Source organism: Sus scrofa, chromosome 9, assembly GCF_000003025.6.
Source record: "Sus scrofa isolate TJ Tabasco breed Duroc chromosome 9, Sscrofa11.1, whole genome shotgun sequence".
Taxonomy (NCBI): Eukaryota; Metazoa; Chordata; class Mammalia; order Artiodactyla; family Suidae; genus Sus; species Sus scrofa.
Genome location: NC_010451.4, coordinates 7,058,538 through 7,077,504, shown reverse-complemented (window position 1 = coordinate 7,077,504; position 18,967 = coordinate 7,058,538). Strand labels below are relative to the sequence as shown.

General features: G+C 41.5%; 1 protein-coding gene and 1 pseudogene across 2 annotated transcripts in view; one reads left to right on the top strand and one right to left on the bottom strand.

Moving 5' to 3' along the window:
- CLPB (ClpB homolog, mitochondrial AAA ATPase chaperonin) overlaps positions 1–18,967 on the top strand; it is a 253,530-nt gene that overhangs the window by 12,392 nt on the left and 222,171 nt on the right. The gene's annotated exons all lie outside the window — the stretch shown is intronic.
- LOC110262209 lies at positions 16,507–18,066 on the bottom strand (annotated as a pseudogene).

The window sequence follows — 18,967 nt, the reverse complement described above, 5'->3', positions numbered from 1 at the left end:
TCTGTGGTATAGCACAGTGACCCAGTCATATATATTCATGTTCTTTTTCTCATACTACCATTCATACATGTTCTTTTTCTCATACTATCTTCCATCAAGAAATTGGACATAGTTCCCTGTGAACACATAGAGGTTGGACCTAGCGGACAAAAACTTGAAAGCAGCTGTTATAAGTATATTCAAAGAAACCCTGCCTAAATAGCCAAAGGGAAATAGGAGAACCATCTCACAGTTATAATGTATACATAATGTAACAGTAACATTTGAATATATATATATCCAAATAGAAATATTGGAGTTGAAAAATGCAATAACTGAAATAAAATTTCCCTAGAGGTCATATACACCACATTAACAAAAGAAAAGTCAAAAACCACATGATCATCTCAATAGATGCAGAAAAAGCATTTGACGAAGTCCAATATCCATTCATGATAAAAAATCTTAACAGGAGTTCCCGTCAAGGCGCAGTGGTTAACGAATCCGACTAGGAACCATGAGATTGAGGGTTTGATCCCTGCCCTTGCACAGTGGGTTAACGATCCGGCATTGCCGTGAGCTGTGGCGTGGGTCTCAGACGTGGCTCAGATCCCGAGTTGCTGTGGCTCTGGTGTAGGCCAGTAGCTACAGCTCCGATTAGACCCCTAGCCTGGGAACCTCCATATGCCGCGGGAGCGGCCCAAGAAATGGCAAAAAGACAAAAAAAAAAAAAAAAAAAAAAAAAAAAAAAAACTCTTACCAAAGTGGGTATAGAGGGAACATACCTTAACATAATAAAAGCCATTTACGACAAACCCACAACAAATATAATACTCAATGGAGAAAAGCTGAAAGCCTTCCCACGTAACAAGACAGGGATGCCCACTCTCACCACTGTTATTCAACTAGTATTGGAAGTCCTAGCCACAGCAATCAGACAAACAAAAGAAATAAAATGTATCCAAATAGGAAGAGAAGAGGTAGAACTGTCACTGTATGCAGATGACATGATACTATATATAGAAAACCCTAAGGACTCAACCCTAAAACTACTAGAACTGATCAACAAATTCAGCAAAGTAGCAGGATATAAGATTAACTTTCAGAAATCAGTCACATTTCTGTATACTAACAATGAAATATTAGAAAATACAATACCTTTTAAAATTGCAACCCAAAAATCAAATACCTGGGAATAAACCTGGCCAAGGAGGTGAAAGACTTATATGCTGAGAACTATACGACATTCACCAAGGAAATTAAAGAGGATTCAAAGAAATGGAAAGATATCCATGCTCCTGGGTGGGAAAAATTAATATTATAAAATGGCCATACCACCAAAGCACTCTACAGAATCAATGCAATCCCTGTCAAATGTCCCATGACATTTTTCACAGCTAGAACAAACCATCCAAAAATTTATATGGAACCATTAAAGACCCAGAATTGCTAAAGCAATTCTGAGGAACAAAAACCAAGCAGGAGACATAACTCTCCTAGACTTCAGACAATATTACAAAGCCACAGTCATCAAGACAGTGTGGTACTGGTACAAAAACAGACATACAGACCAATGGAACAGAATAGTGAACCCAGAAATAAACCCAGACACCTAGGTCAGTTAATCTTCAACAAAGGAGGCAAGAATATAAAATGGGAAGAAGTCTTTCAGCAAGTGTTGCTGGGAAAACTGGACAGCTGCATGTAAATCAATGAAACTGGAACACACCCTCATACCATGCACAAAAATAAACTCAAAATGGCTTAAAGACTTAAATGTAAGACAAGACAGCATCAACTCCTGAAGAGAGCATAGCAAACATTCTCTGACACAAACCTTACAAATGTTTTCTCAGGTCAGTCTCCCAAAGGAACAGAAATAAAAGCAAAAATAAACCAATGGAACCTAATCAAACTGACAAGCTTTGGCACAGCAAAGGAAACCATAAAAAAACCCCAAAAAGACAACTTATAGAATGGGAGAAAATAATTTCAAACGGTGAATCTGTCAAGGGCTTAATCTCTAAAATATACAACAACTTATACAACTCATACAATTCAACAGCAAAAAAGCCAACAACCCAGTGGAAAAATGGGTAAAAGACTTGAATAGACATTTCTTCAAAGAAGATATACAGATGGCCAAAAAGCACAGGAAAAAATGCTCAACACCACTGATTATTAGGGAAATTCAAATCAAAAGTACCCTGAGATACCACCTCACACCAGTCATAATGACATCATTAATAAGTCCACAAAAACAAATGCTGAAGAGGGTGTAGAGAAAAGGGAACCCTCCTTCACTGATGGTGGGAATGTAAATTGGTACAACCACTATGGAAAACAGTATGGAGGTACCTTAGACAACTATACATAGAACTACCACATGACCCAGCAATCCACTCTTGGGCATATATCTGGACAAAACTTTCCTCGAAAAAGACACATGCACCTGCATGTTCATTGCAGCACTATTCGCAATAGCCAAGTCATGGAAACAACATAAATGTCCATCGACAGATGAATGGATTAGAATATGTTGTATATATACACAATGGAATACTACTCAGCCATAAAAAACTAAAATAATACCATTTGCAGCAACATGGATGGAACTAGAGAGTCTCATCTAAGTAGAAAGAGAAAGACAGATATGATATCACTTATATCTGGAATCTAATATATGGCACAAATGAACCTTTCCACAGAAAACAAGCTCCTAGACTTGCAGAACAGACTTGTGGTTGCCAAGGAGGAGGGGGAGGGAATGGGACAGATTTGGAATTTAGGGTTAATAGATATACACTGTTGCTTTTGGAATGGATGCCATGAGGTCCTGCTGTTTAGCAGTGGGAACTATATCTAGTCACTTATGATGGAGCATGATAATGTGAGAAAAAAGAATATATACATATCTGTGTAGCTGAGTCACCTTGCTGTACAGTAGAGAATTGACAGAACACTGTAAACCAGCTATAATTGAAAAAATAAAAATCATTATAAAAAAATTTTTCCCTAGAGGGACTCAACAGCAGAACTGGGATGGCAGAAGAAAGGATAAGTGACCTTAAAGATGGATTGATATGGATTATCCATCTGAAGAACAGGAAGGAAAGATAATGAAGAAAAATGAACAGAATTTTAAAGGCTTGTAGGATTCCACTAAACATACCAACATATGTGTAATGGGAGTTCCAGAAGGAGAAGGAAGAGAAAAGATCAGAAAAATAACAAATGCTTGAAAAAAAAATCCCCAATTTTGATGAAAAACATTAATCCATACATCCAAGAAGCTCAGAAAAATTTGGGTATTATAGACAAAAAGAGAACTACACATAAACATATCATAGTCAGACTGTTAAAAGACAAAGAGAATATCTTAAAAGCAGCAGAGTTCCCACTGTGGCTCAGCAGTAGCAAACCTGACTAGTATCCATGAGGACGTAGGTTCCATCCTGGCACTCAGTGGTGAAGGACTGGTGTTGCTGGGCTGCGGTGAAGGTCGCAGACATGGCTCGGATCTAGCCTTGCTGTAGCTGTGGTATAGCCGGCAATTGCAGCTCTGATTCAACCCATAGCCTGGGAACGTCCACATGCTGTGGGTATGGCCCTGAAAAAAAAAAAAAAAAGACTCATCACGTACAAGTGAACCAAAACCAAAGATTAACAGCTAATTTCTCATCAGAAACAATCAAAGCAAGAAAGCAGTGGGATGGTATAGTCAAAGTGCCGAAAGAAAAATTTGTCAAACCAGAACCCTATACCCATTGAATTGTTCTTTGAAAATAAAGGAAAAATAAATCCTAATTAAAAAAATATTGAGGAGTTCCTATGGTGGCTCAGCAGAACCCGACTCATATCCATGAGGATGTGAGTTTGATCCCTGGCCTCACTCAGTGGGTTAAGGATCCGGCACCGTGATCTGCGCTTTAGGTCCCAGATGCGACTCAGATCCCGTGTTGCTGTGACTGTGGTGCAGGCCTGCAGCTACAACTCCGATTCGACCCCTAACCTGGGAATGTCCATATGCCGCGGATGTGGCCCTAGAGGAAAAAAAGAGATAGAGTTAATTTGTTGTTAGGAGACCAGCCTTACAGAAATACTAAAGGATTCTGAGGCTAAAAGAAGATGGTAATATGAAGACGGTAATATGAAGCCACATGTAGAAACAAAGGGCACCTGTAAAATTCTGTATATGTGTACGGATAACAATAAAAGGTGTTTAAATGTGTGTTTTTCTCTTTTTTCTCTTAACCATTTAAAAGCCAATTGCATGAAGCAGTAAATATAAACATTATATTGTTGAACTTAAATAAAAATGTAATACGTGTAACAATAACAGCACAAAGAAGAGGTAGGGAACGAGGGTATATTTGAGTAAGGAAATGTCACTAGAAGGTCACTCAAATCCAAAGGAAGAAACAAGAGTACAAGCATACCTCAGAGATATCGTGGGTTTGGTTCCAGAACACTAATAAAGTGAAAAAACTGAGTCATAGGAATTTTTTGGTTTTTTGATGCATCTAATAGTTGTGTTGATACTATATGTAGACTGTTAGGTGTGAAATAGCATTATGTCTTAGAAAACAGGGTCCATACCTTAGTTTAAAATGTTTTGTTCAAAAAAAAAAAAACCCTAATGATCCTCAGAGGCTTCAGTGGGTCATGATCTTTTTGCTGGTGGAGGGTCTTACCTCAGTGTTGATGGCTGCTGACAGATCAAGGTGGTAGTGCTGAAGGTTGGTGGCTGTGGTACTTTCTTAAAACAAGGCAAAATGAAGTCTGTTGCATCAATGGACTCTTCCTTTCATAAACTGTTTCTCTGTTAGCATGCCTTGTTGTTTCATAGCATAAGTCATGGTAGAACTTTCAAAATTAGTCCTTTCAGAGTTCCCATCGTGGCTCAGTGAAAACAAATCCAACTAGGAACCAGGAGGTTGCAGGTTCGATCCCTGGCCTCGCTCAGTGGGTTAAGGATCTGGCATGTTGCCATGAGCTGTGGTGTAGGTTACAGACACAGCTTGGATCCCGCGTTGCTGTGTCTCTGGCGTAGGCCGTGGCTACAGCTCCGATTGGACCCCTAGCCTGGGAGCCTCCGTATGCCACGTGTGCGGCCCTAAAAAGACAAAAGACCAAAAAATAAATAAATAAATAAATACAAAGAAAATTAGTCCTTTCAAACCATGCCTTAGCAACCCAGTTTATGTATTATTAATTTGTCTTTCTAGGCTGCACCCATGGCATATGAAAGTTCCCAGGCTAGGGGTTGAGTTGGAGCTGCAGCTGCCGGCCATGCACAGCAGCACCACATCCCAGCTGAGCCGCGTCTGCGACCTACTCCACAGCTCACAGCAATGCTGGATCCTTAATCCACTGAGCAAGGCCAGGGATTGATCCCTCATCCTCATGCATCTAGTCAAGTTTGTCTCCCCTGAGCCACGATAGGAACTCCTGTAGTATTTTTTTCCCACATCCTTTTAAAAAAGTATTATTGTCAGTCATGTGTCATCACAGGAGATTGGATAAGTTCCTGTGCTGTGCATTAGGACCTTGTTGTTCATCCATTTTAAATATAGTAATTTGCATTTACTAACCCCTTACTCCTAATCCATCCCACTCCCTCCCCCTCCTCCTTGGCAACCACAAGTCTGTTCTCCATGGCTATGAGTCTGTTTCTGTTTTGTTGATAAGTTGACTTGTGCCATATTTTAGAATCCACATATAAGTGATAACATAAGGTATTTGTCCTTCTCTTTCTGAGTTACTTCACTTAGTATAAGAATCTCTAGTTTGGCAGTTCCCATCGTGGCTCAGTGATTAACGAATCCGACTAGGAACCATGGGGTTTTGGGTTCGATCCCTGGCCTGCTCAGTGGGTTGAGGATCCTGCATCGCCGTGGGCTGTGGTGTAGGTTGCAGACACGGCTTGGATCCTGCGTTGCCGTGGCTCTGGTGTAGGCTGGCAGCTGTAACTCCAATTAGACCCCTAGCCTGGGAACCTCCATATGTCACAGGAGTGGCTCTCGAAAAGGCAAAAATAAAATTAAAAAAAAGAATCTCTAGTTCCATCCATGTTTCTGAAAATGGCATTATTTCATTTTTTATGGCTGAGTAGTAGTCCATTGTGTATTGGTACCACAGCTTCTTAATCCATTCATCTCTCGATGGACTTTTAGGTTGTTTCCATGTCTTGGCTTTTGTGAATAGGGCATCTGTGAATATATGGTACGTGTATCTTTTTGTTTTTTGTTTGTTTGTTTTGTTGCTTGTTTTTGCCTTTTAGGGCCACACCCACAGCATATGGAGGTTCCCAGGCTAGGAGTCCAGTCAGAGCTACAGCTGCCAGCCTACACCAGAGCCACAGCAATGCCAGATCCCTAACCCACTGAGTGAGGCCAGGGATCGAACCCGCAACCTCATGGTTCCTAGTCAGATTTGATTCCACTGCGCCACAGTGGAACTCTCTGCATGTATGTTTTTGAATTGTAGTTTTAGCTGTATATATGCACAGGAGTGGAATTGCTAGATCATATAGCTAGTTCTGTATTTAGTTTTCTGAGGAACCTCCATACTGTTCTCCATAGTGGTTGTGCCAATTTACGTTCCCACCAATAGTGCAGGAGGGTTCCTTTTTCTCCACACCCTCTCCAGCATTTGTTACTTGTAGACTTAATGATGGCCATTCTGACAGGTGTCAGGTGGTACCTCATTGTAGTTTTGATTTGCATTTCTTAATAATTAGTAGTGTTGAGTATCTTTTCATGTGCCTACTGGCCATCTGTATGTCTTCTTTGGAGAGATGTCTAGTTAGGTCTTTTGTACATTTTTCAGTTGGGTTATTTGAGTTCTAGAAGGTTGTTTGTATGTTTTAGAGATTAAGTCCTTGTCAGTTGCATTGTTTGCAACTATTTTCTCCCATTCTTTTTTTTTAACTCAATGAATTTTATTACATCTATAGTTGTAAAATGATCATCACAACCCAATTTCATAGTATTTCCATCCCAAACCCCCAACCTGTTTCCTTTGGAAACCATAAGTTTGTCAAAGTCTATGAGTCAGAATTCTGCAAAGAAGTTCATTGTATCCCCCCATTTTTTTTAATTCCACGCATAGGTGACAGCATATGACATTGGTATCTCACATCTGACTAACTTCACTTAGCATGATAATTTCTAAGTCCATCCATGTGGCTGCATATGCCATTATTTCTTTTCTTTTTATGGGTAAATAATACTCTGTTGTGTATGTGTACCACATCTCTTTATCCACTCCTCTGTCAATGGACATTTAGGTTGTTTCCATGTCTTGGCTATTGTATATAGTGCTGCAGTGAGCATCAGAGGACATGCAATCTTTTCGAGTCATGGTTTTCTCTGGATAGATGCCCAGGAGTGGGATTGCTGGATCACATGGTAGTTCTATTTTTACTTTTTTAAGGACTCTCCATACTGTTTTCCACAGTGGTTGCACCAATTTATATTCCCACCAACACTGAACTAGGGTTCCTTTTTCTCCACACCCTCTCCAGCACTTCTTTTTTTTTTTTTTTTTTTTTTTTTTTTTTTTTTTTTGTCTTTTTGCCATTTCTTGGGCCGCTCCCGCGGCATATGGAGAATCCCAGGCTAGGGGTCAGATCGGAGCTGTAACCTCCGGCCTACGCCAGAGCCACAGCAACTCGGGATCTGAGCCACGTCTGCAACCTACACCACAGCTCACGGCAATGCCAGATCGTTAACCCACTGAGCAAGGCCAGGGACCGAACCCGCAACCACATGGTTCCTAGTCGGATTCGTTAACCACTGCACCACGACGGGAACTCCAGCCCATTTTTTGATGGGGTTGTTTGTTTGTTTTTGGTATTGAGCTGCAGAAGGGGTTCATAAATTTTTTGGAGATTAATCCCTTGTCAGTTGATTCATTTGCAAAGATTTTCTCCCATTCTGTGGGTTGTCTTTTTGTTTTGTTTAAGGTTTCCTTTTCTGTGCAGAAACTTTTAAGTTTAATTAAGTCCCATTTGTTTATTTTTGTTTTTACTGTCATCACTCTAAGAGGTGGATCTGAGAAGACGTTGCTGTGGTTTATGTCAGAGAGTGTTTGGCCTATGTTTTCCTCTAAGAGTTTTATAGTATCTGGTCTTATATCTAGGTCTTTAATCCATTTGGAGTTTCTTTTTGTGTATGGTGTTTGGGAGTGTTCTAATTTCATTCTTTTACCTGTGCCTGTTCAGTTTTCCCAGCACCACTTATTGAACAGGCTGTCTTCTCCATTGTATGTTCTTGCCTCCTTTGTCATAGATGAGTTGGCTATAGGTGCGTGGGTTGAATTCTGGGCTTTCTATCCTGTTGCACTGATCTATATGTCTGTCTTTGTGCCAGTACCATATGGTTTTGATGAGTGTTGTTTTGTAGTAGGGTCTGAAGTCTGGGAGCCTGATTCCTCCAGCTCCATTTATCGTTTTCAGGATGTCTTTGGCTTTCTGCGTCTTTTGTGCTTCCAAACAAACTTAAAAATATTTTGTTTGAGGTCTGTGAAAAATGTCCTTGGTAATTTGATAGGGATTGCATTGAATCTGTAGATTGCCTTGGGTAGTAGAGTCATTTTGATAATACTGACTCTTCCAATCCAAGAGCATGGTATGTCTTTCAATCTGTTTGTGTCATCTTTGATTTCTTTCACCAGTGTCTTATAGTTTTCAGAGTACAGGTCTTTTGTCTCTTTAGGTAGGTTTATTTCTAAGTATTTTATTCTTTTGGATGTGATGGTAAATTGCATTGCTTCCCTAATTTCTCCTTCTGATCTTTCATTGTTAGTGTATAGAAATGCTGTCGATTTCTGTGTATTAATTTTGTGTCCTGCAACTTTGCCAAATTCATGGATGAGCTCTAACAGTTTTCTGGTAGAGCCTTTAGGATTCTCTAGGTATAGTATCAAGTGTCCTGCAAATAGTGATGGTTTTACTTCTTCCTTTCCAATTTGGATTCCTTTTATTTCTTTCACTTCTCTGATTGCTGTGGTCAGGATTTCCAAAACTATGCTCAAGAGTAGTGGCAGAGTGGACTTCCTTCTCTTATTCCTAATCTCAGCAGGAATTCTTTCAGCTTTTCCCCACTGAGAATGATGTTGCTGTGGGTTTGTCATATATGGCCTTTATTATGTTGAGGTGGGTTCCCTCTATGCCCACTTTCTGAAGAGTTTTAATCAGAAATGGGTGTTGGATTTCGTCAAAGGCTTTTTCTGCGTCTATTGAGAGGATCATATGGTTTTTATTCTTGTTTGTTAATGTGGTGTATCACGCTGATTGATTTGCAGATATTGAAGAATCCTTGCAACCATGGGATAAATCCCACTTGATCATGATGTACAATCCTTTTAGTGTATTCTTGGATTTGGTTTGCTAGAATTTTTTTGAGGATTTTTGCATCTATGTTCATCAATGAAATTGGCCTGTAATTTTCTTTTTGTGTGTGTGGTATCTTTGTCTGGTTTTGGTATCAAGGTGAGGGTGGCCTCATAGAATGAGTTTGGTACTGTTCCTTCCTTTGCAATTTTTTTGGAATAGTTTCAGAACGATAGGTGTTAGTTGTTCCCTAAATGTTTGATAGAATTCGCCTGTGAAGCCATCTGATCCTGGACATTTGTTTGTTGGAAGTTTTTTAATCACAGTTTCAATTTCAGCACTTGTGATTGGTCCATTCATCTTTTCTATTTCATCTTGTTTTAGTGTTGGAAGAGTGCATTTTCCTAATAATTTGTCCATTTCTTCTAGGTTGTCCATTTTATTGGTGTATGGTCGCATGTAGTAGTCTCTTATGATCCTTTGTATTTCTGTGATGTCTGTTATTACTTCTCCTTTTTCATTTCTAATTTTATTGATGCGAGTCCTCTCTGTTTTTTTCTTGATGAGTCTGGCTAAAGGTTTATCAATTTTGTTGATCTTTTCAAAGAACCAGCTTTTCACGTCATTGATCTTTTCTATGGTTTTCCTCGTTTCTATTTCACTGATTTCTGCTCTGATCTTTATGATTTCTTTCCTTCTGCTAACATGAGGCCTTGTCTGTTCTTCTCTCTCGAGCTGCTTTAGATGTTAAGTTAGGTTGTTTATTTGATTTTTCTTGTTTCCTGAGGTGGGCTTGTATTGCTATAAACTTTCCTCTTAGAACGGCTTTTGCTGCATCCCATAGGTTTTGGAGTGTCGTATCTTTGTTGTCATATGCTTGTAGGTGTTTTTTAATTTCCTCTCTGATTTCTTCAGTGGTCCATTGGTTGTTTAATAGCATGTTGTGTAGTCTCCATATGTTTGTGTTTTTTGCGCTTTTTTTCTTGTTGTTGATTTTTAGCCGTATAGCGTTGTGGTCAGAAAAGATGCTTGATATGATTTCAGTTTTCTTGAAGTTACCAAGGCTTGTTTTGTGGCCCAGAATGTGATCCATTCTAGAGAATGTTCCATGTGTACTTGAGAAGAAAGTGTGTTCTGCTGCTTTTGGATGGAATGTCCTATAAATATCTATTAAGTTCTTCTGGTCTAATGCTTTATTCAGGACCTGTATTTCCTTGCTGATTTTCTGTTTGGATGATCTATCCATTGCTGTTAAGTGGGGTGTTAAAGCTTCCCACTATTATTGCATTATTGTCAATTTCTCCTTTTAAAGGCTGTTAGCAGTTGCCTTATATATTGAGGTGATCCTGTTGGGTGCATATGCGTTTACAATTGTTCTGTCTTCTTCATGGATTGATCCTTTGATCATTATGTAATGTCCTTCCTTGTCTCATAATACTCTTTATTTTAATGTCTCTTTTGTCTGATATGAGTATTGCTGCCCCAGCTTTCTTTTCTCTTTTGTCTGATATGAGTATTGCTACCCCAGCTTTCTTTTAATTCTCATTTGGAATATTTTCTTCCATTCCCTCCACTTTCAATTTGTATGTGTCCCTAGAAGTGAAGTGGGTCTCTTGAAGACAGCATATATATGGGTCTTGTTTTTGTATCCATTCAGCCAGTCTATGTCTTTTGGTTGGGGCATTTAGTTCATTAACATTTAAGGTAATTATTGATATGTATGTTCTTATTGCCATTTTATTAACTTTTTTTTTTTTTTGGTCTTTTTGCCTTTTCTAGGGCCGCTCCAGTGGCATATGGAGGTTCCCAGGCTAGGAGTCTAATTGGAGCTGTAGCCGCTGGCCTACACCAGAGCCACAGCAACACAGGATCCGAGCCGTGTCTGCAACATACACCAAAGCTCACGGCAACGCCGAATCCTTAACCCACTGAGCAAGGGCAGGGATCGAACCCGCAACCTCATTGTTTCTAGTTGGATTCGTTAACCACTGCGCCATGGTGGGAACTCCTATTAACTGTTTTGGATTTGTTTTTGCTGCTCTTTTTTCTTCCCTTCTTCTCTTGTTCTCTCCTGTGATTATTGTTAGTGTTGTATTTGCATTGCTTTTTCTTATTTGTGTATGTATCAATCGTAGATTTATAGTTTGCAGTTACTCTGAAGTTTTGATATAGGAGTCTCTATATATATGAGATTGTTTTAAGTTGTTGGTCTCTTAATTGCAAGTGCAGCTCCAATGTCCTCCATTTGTACCCTCCTCGTCCCATGATTTCTGATTTTGGTGGCATAATTGTGCATGGATGATTTTATATCTTTACTGTATGTATACCTTTACTGGTGAGCCTTGTCATTTGTGGTATTTTTGTTTCTGGTTGTGGCCTTTTTTGCCTAATGAATTCCCTTTAGTATTTGTTGTAAAGCTGGTTTAGTGTTGCCGAATTCTCTTAGCTTTTGCTTATCTGTGAAGCTTTTGATTTCTCCTTCAAATCTGAATGAGAGCTTTGCTGGGTAAAGTAATCTCAGTTGAAGGTATTTTCCTTTCATCATGTTAAGTGTATCATGCCACTCCCTACTGGCCTGCAGAGTTTCTGCTGAAAAATCTGCTGATAACCTTATTGGGGTTCCCTTTTAGTTATTTGTTTCTTTTCCCTATTGTTTCTTTTCAATATTTTTCTTTGTCTTGGAGTTCCCGTCGTGGCACAGTGGTTAACGAATCCGACTAGGAACCATGAGGTTGAGGGTTCGGTCCCTGCCCTTGTTCAGTGGGTTAACGATCCGGCGTTGCCGTGAGCTGTGGTGTAGGTTGCAGACGCGGCTCGGATCCCGCGTTGCTGTGGCTCTGGCGTAGGCCGGGGCTACAGCTCCAATTGGACCCCTAGCCTGGGAACCTCCATATGCCTCGGGAGTGGGAGCGGCCCAAGAAATAGCAAAAAGACCAAAAAAAAAAAAATTTTCTCTTTGTCTTTAATTTTGGTCAGTTTTATTAATATGTATGAGGAATATGGTTATGCTTCCTGGATTTGAGTGAGTGGTTCCTTTCCCATATTAGGGAAGTTTTTGGCTATTATCTTTTTGAATATTTTTTTCTGTCCCTTTCTCTCTCTCCTCCTTCTGGTACCCCTATAATACAGATGTTGGTGCCTTTAGTGTTGTCCCAGAGTTCTCTGAGACTCTCTTCATTTCTTTTCAATCTTTTTTCTCTTTTCTGTTCTGCATCAGTGATTTCCACTAGTCTGTCCTCCACCTTGCTTATTCATTTGTCTGCCTCCTGTATTCTACTATTGGCTACTTCTAATGAATTTTTTATTTCAGTTATTGTATTTTGCATCTCTGCTTGCTTAAGTTTTAAATCTTGTATTTCTTTGCTCAGTGTTTGCTGTAAATTATCCATCTTTGCCTCCAGTTTATTTCTAATATCTTGCATCATCTTCAGCATCATCAATCTAAAGTCTTTTTCCTAGAGGCTGATAATCTCCTGATCACTTAGCTGTTTTTCTGGGTTTTTTTCTTGTTGCCTTATCTGAGTTATAGTTCTCTGCCTTTTCATTTTTATAGGTTTTTGGTGTGGTGTCCTTTTTGCATACAATACAGTTGTAGCCTCTCTTACTTCTGGTGTCTGCCCCCCTGTGGCTGAAGTTGGTAGGGAACTTGCTGTAGGCTTCCTGATGGAAGGGGCTGGTGCCTGCCCACTGGTGAGGGGTGAGGGGCTGATTACTATCCCTCTGGTGGGTGAGACTTTGTCTCTGGATGAGATTAGAGGGGGCTCTGTGCCTTGGGGGCCTTTAGTTAGCCTGTTTACTAATGGGTGGGGCTGTGATTCCACCTGGATTATTGTTTGGCCTGGGGCTTCTCAGCACTGATGGCTGGGGCCAGATTTTCCCAAAATGGCCACCTCTAGAGGAACACACGCTGATTCCCTAGAGCTTTGCCTCCAATGTCCTCCCCCCAAAATGAGCCACAGTCACTCCCATTTTCCCAATAGATCCTCCAAGAACTGCAGTCAGGTCTGACCCAGTTTCCTATGGAGCCTCTGCTTTGCCCTGGGACCAAGTGCACATGAAAGTCTGTTTTCTCCTTTCAAGAATGGGGTCTCCATTTCCCCCAATCCCATGGAGCTCCTGTGCACAAGCCCCACTTGGCCTTCAGTGCCAGATGCTCCAGGGGCTCTTTCTCCCAGGTGTGGAGACCTGCCATGGGGCTCAGAACTCTCACTCTTGTAGGTGAGTCTCTGTGATACAGTTACTTTCCAGTCTGTGGGCTTCCCACCTGGCTGCTATGGGGTTGCTTATATCATGTAACTGCCCCTCCTACCTTTTTTTTTCCTTTTATCTTTTTAGGCCTGCACTTGCAGCATATGGAGGTTCCCAGGCTAGGGGTCGAATGGGAGCCGGAGCCGAAGGCCTCACCACAGTCATAGCAACACAGGTTCCAAGTCGCATCTGCAACCTACACCACAGCTTATGGCAATGCCGGATCCTTAACCCACTGAGCGAGGCCAGGGATTGAACCTGCATCATCATGGATGCTAGTCAGACTCATTTTCACTGAGCCGTGACGGGAATTCCCCTGCTCCTACCTCTTCATGTGGCCTCCTCTTTGTCTCCTGGAGTAGGATATCTTTTTGAAAGTTTCCAGTCCATTTGGTTGAAGGTTGTTCAGCATTTGGTTGTAATTTTGTTGTTTTTATGAGAGAAGCTGAGCTCCAGTCCTTCTATTCTGCCATCTTAGACCTGTCCACCATGGATGTATATATTTTTAATGGCTACCCTTGCAGCACATGGAAGTTCCCAGGCAGGTGTCAAATCAGAGTGGCAGCTGTGGCCTGTGCCATAGCTTACAGCAACACCATATGCTTAACCCACTGAGTGAGGCCTGGGATCAAACCTCTATGCTTATAAGGATAACATTGGGTCCTTAACCCACTGAGCCACAACAGGAACTCCTGCCTAAAATTTTGTTGAGAATTTTTGCGTCTATATTCATTAAAGACATTGGCCTATAAGTCTTTCTTTTCTTTCTTTCTTTCTTTCTTTTTTTCTCTTTCTTTCTTTCTTTCTTTCTTTCTTTCTTTCTTTCTTTCTTTCTTTCTTTCTTCCTTCCTTCCTTCCTTCCTTCCTTCCTTCCTTCCTTCCTTCCTTTCTTTCTCTCTCTCTCTTTCTCTCTCTTTCTCTTTCTTTCTCTCTCTCTCTTTCTCTCTCTCTCTCTTTCTCATGGATTCCCAGGCTGGGGGTCAAGTTGCAGCTGCAGCTTCTGGCCCACACCACAGCTACAGCAACTCAGGATCTGAGTTGCATCTGTAAACTACACCACACTTTGTGGCAATGCCAGATCGTTTACCCACTGAGCAAGGCCAGGAATTGAACCCACAATCCTCAGGGATGCTAGTTGGGTTCTTAACCTGCTGAGCCACAATGGGAACTCCTAGGTTTTGTTCTTCTTTTTCTTTCTTTCTTTCTTTTTTTTTTTTTTTTTGGCCTTTTTTTGCTATTTCTTGGGCCGCTCCCACGGCATATGGAGGTTCCCAGGCTAGGGGTCCAATCGGAGCTGTAGCCACTGGCCTACGCCAGAGCCACAGCAACGCGGCATCCGAGCCGTGTCTGCAACCTACACCACAGCTCACGGCAATGCTGGATCGTTAACCCACTGAGCAAGGGCAGGGACCAAACCTGCAACCTCATAGTTCCTAGTCGGATTCGTTAACCACTGTGCCACAACGGGAACTCCTCTTCTTTTTCTAATTCTTTTAGGTGGTAGGTTACTAGCTTGTTTATTTGAGATTCGTCTTGTTTTTGAGGAAGGCCTGTATCACTGTGAACTTCCCTCAGAACTGCTTTTGTGGCATCGTATAGACTTTGTATGATTGTGTTTTCATTGTCATTTGTCTCAAGGTGTTTTTTGATTTCCTCATTGACCAGTTGGTTTTTTAGTTGCCTGTTGTGGCCTTGTGTTTAGTATTGCTTTCACAAATAGGTTTTTTTTTTTTTTTTTAATCTGGCTTGGAGTTCCCATGTGGGTCAGCAGGTTAAGTATCTGGCGTTGTCAGTGCAGTGGCTTGGATTGCTGCTGTGGTGCAGGTTCAGTCCTTGGCCTGGGAAATTCTGCATGCTCTGGGTGCAACCAAAAAAAAAAAAAAAAAAAGAAAGAAAATAAATATATGTAAAAAAGAAAACTTAAAAAATATCTGGCTTATTTAAGTAAGTACTTCCCAACTGTGATTTCTTCCATCCTGTATCTTCTTACTTCTTTCCTGTTTAGAGGAGAACTTTTGATATTTCTTTTAGGATGGGTTTAATATTTCTGTATTTTTTTAGTTTTTGCTTGCCTGAGAAATTCTTTATTTCTTCTTCTATTTTAAATGATAATCTTGCTGCATAGAGAATTCTAGGTTGCAAATTTTTCCCTTTTAGAACTTTGAATATACCTTGCCACTCTCTTCTGGCCTGTATTATTTCTGTGGAAAAATCAGCTGATAGCCTTATCGGGATTCCCTTGTAATTTACTCTTTGTTTTTCCCTTGGTGCCTTTAGAATCTTGTCCTTGTCTTTACCTTTTGCCATTTTTATTGCAGTATGTCTTAGTGTAGGTCCGTTCAGGTTCATCCAGTTGGGAATGCTCCATGTTTCCTGTACCTGGATATCTGTTTCCTTTTTTAGATTTGGGAATCGTTTAGCTGTAATTTCTTCAAACACATTGTCAATCCCCCTTTCTCGTTCTTCTCCTTCTGGGGTCCCTGTTACGCATAGATTGGCTCACTTTCTATTATCCCATGGATCTCTTATATTGATTTCATTTTTTTAATTTGGCTTTCTGTCTTTGTCCTGATTGGTTGATTTCCATTATTCTATCTTCCAAGTCACTTGATCTTTCCTCTGCGTTATTTATTCTGCCATTCAACCCACTGAGCCACGGCAGGAACTTCAGTTTCTAGCTCCTTTTAAAAAGTATTCCGCCTCACTGTCAATAGCTGTCCTTAATTCCTTCAGTATTTACATTTCCTCCTTTTTTTTTTATGATCCGTGATTTTGTTTTTAATTCTTAAGCTTTATGACCAGATAATTTACACATCTGTACTGACGGTACAGCTCCCCTACTTTAAGCCTTCCATGAATTGGAAAAAGCACCATCAGCAATCACACACATCTGTAGTTCTACAGTTGTTCTACAACTGTAGTTCTACAGTTGTGTTTGTGACTCTACCTCTTTAAAAGACAATCCTGAATTCCAACAGCCTGACCTTGTGAGAATTCACAGGCGAAGTTTCCTAACATATCTCGTCACACCGAATTTTAAAAGCCTCTGATCTTAAAGATCATCTATAAAATGAGATAAATGCTAGATATTCTGTACTTGATGCCGTACATAAACCTCACTAAAATGCCTTTCAGTAAGTAAAAGGCAATATTTTAGATACAGATAATTTTAATGAAATTGGCATAGTTAAGACCAAAAAGATAAAGGGGACATTGTCAGTTTACCATCGGCTCATGCCTTAACAGGCCAGTGAAGACAGCTTGAAACACAGGTGAATCTTGCTCTGTTCTATGAGACAGTGAAGGGATCTTCTCAGTATTTAAATATATTAATATAACCAGTTATAGAAATCTAAATATAAAATCAGTCTCCTATAGGTTCTGAGAAGGTGTTCACCATCTTCCTGAAAAGTTTAACACTCCGCATTCGAGTTTAACCATCTCTGTAGAAGGGAAAGACAGTGATAGTAGTTGTTGAACTAGAATTACCGCTGAAATTCAAAAAGCCGACCATATTCATTTAGCTACCAACCAATCTTATTTAAATCAGGACCGTCCAACAGAAACATTCCGTCAGCCATACATGATCTGAATTCTAGGGTATGAGGTCAGTTTAAACACGGCACACATATAAAAGTCATGACACATTTCAGTCTTATAATAAATAAGGCAGTGCCAACTTTTACTCATCAGTAGCTTTTTTGAGATAAGCTACCATGTCTTCCCTTTCTCCCTCCTTCTTAATGCCAGCAAAGATCACTTTCGTTCCAGGCATGTACTTCTTGGGATTCTCCAGCTACTCCTTCAGTGTCTCCTCTCCCCCGGGGATGCCTTTGTTCTTGTTGGCATCTGTGTAAGTGCATCCAGCAGCCTGACCTGTCTTCCGCCCACAGACCGTGGCGCTTTGAACCAGTCCTGTGCTTGCCTCCCTTTTCTACAGTGTCACTGGGCACCCTTCTGAACAAAAATCCTCTTGCCCTTCTCAACATCACCCATTTAACAATCGTTCTTTTGCCGAGTGCAGCAGACAAGTGGTCACTCGCAGGCCAGACGTCCTGCTCTCTAGACGTCACCCCCTTTTTGAACTCAGTGGCTGTTAGAGTGCGGAGATCTGTTTCATTGCTTCCTCCTCTGGGAGAATTCCCCTGTTCTTTTAACTGGGAATCATTCCTGAGCTTCTTCATTTTGCTTATGCTTTTCTCCTCTGTGAGTTTAGGGAAAACCGTCCCCTGTTGTAGTCTGTTTATATGTGGGAGCGTCCCTGGGGCGCTTGTGTGGGTTTACTGTTTCTTCGGCATGAGGGCTCCTTTTGGTATGGATTGTTGCTTTCTCTTTCCTCAGTGTGTGCAGGCTGTTATCCCCTTGATGGATGGTGTGTAGGTGCCTGGCCTGCCTGTGCTTCCAGGGAGGTGGGGGCAGTGGGCGATGCCTGCAGCCAGCCCTTGGTCACCAGGTGCTTGGCAATGGTGGTGACCCATAGGGAGGTGGGTGCAAGGGGCCCTCTGCGCGGTGACCCCTGGGGTGACTGGGGAAGCAGGCAGTGTGTGGTCAAAGGACCCTCGGTGGTAGTGGGGCATGCCCACCTCTGGAGTCTGAGATGGCTGTGGAGGTTTGCACCTGCCCCTGTCACCCATGCAAGAGGCACCCTGCTGCCTCAGAGCCCACCACACAGAGAAGGAAGTTCCTGTGGCAGCCCTGCTGCCCGCTCCTCTCACAATGGTGCTTTGCTTCTCCGGCAGGTCCAGGCCTCCTCCTGCACTCCCTCAGCTGTGGTGCACTGCTCCCGAGCCCCCTCGGGCTGTTCGCACACAGCCGACCCCAGTCCTCTCCCTGGAACTGACCTCCAAAGCCCACGTCTCGGTGCCCAGCCCCTGCCCGCATGTCTCAGACTGCGGTGTGCCAGGGGCGGTACCCATCCCTGTTTTGCCCTCTCAATCTGGCTGCTGCACTTTTCTCGGATGCTCTGAGGCTCCTCCTCCATCCCAGCCGATCTCCCACCCGTTAGGTGGCCTCCTGACATGTGGATCCCTTTCTCTTCTGTGACTCCCTCTCAGGAATGCCAGCCCAGTCCTGATTCCTTCTCTTCTCTCTTATTTTTCTTTCTCCTGAGTTATGTAGAGGTTTTCTTGCCCTTTTTAAACATCTGAGGTCTTCTTCCAGTGTTCAGACGCTGTTCTGTACAAATTGTTGTACATCTAGGGTTGATTTTTTTTTTTTTTGGATGTGTTTGTGGGAGAGGGTCAGCTCTTCCTCCACCATCTTGATCCTGGATGCATAGTCTTTTTTTTAAGGCTTTTTTTTTTTCCTGTTTGTTTAGGCTTTTTGGGGGGTAGAGGCGGGCGGGAGCTGTACCTGCATATAGAAGTTCCCAGGCCAGGGATCAAACCTGTGCCACAGCAGTGA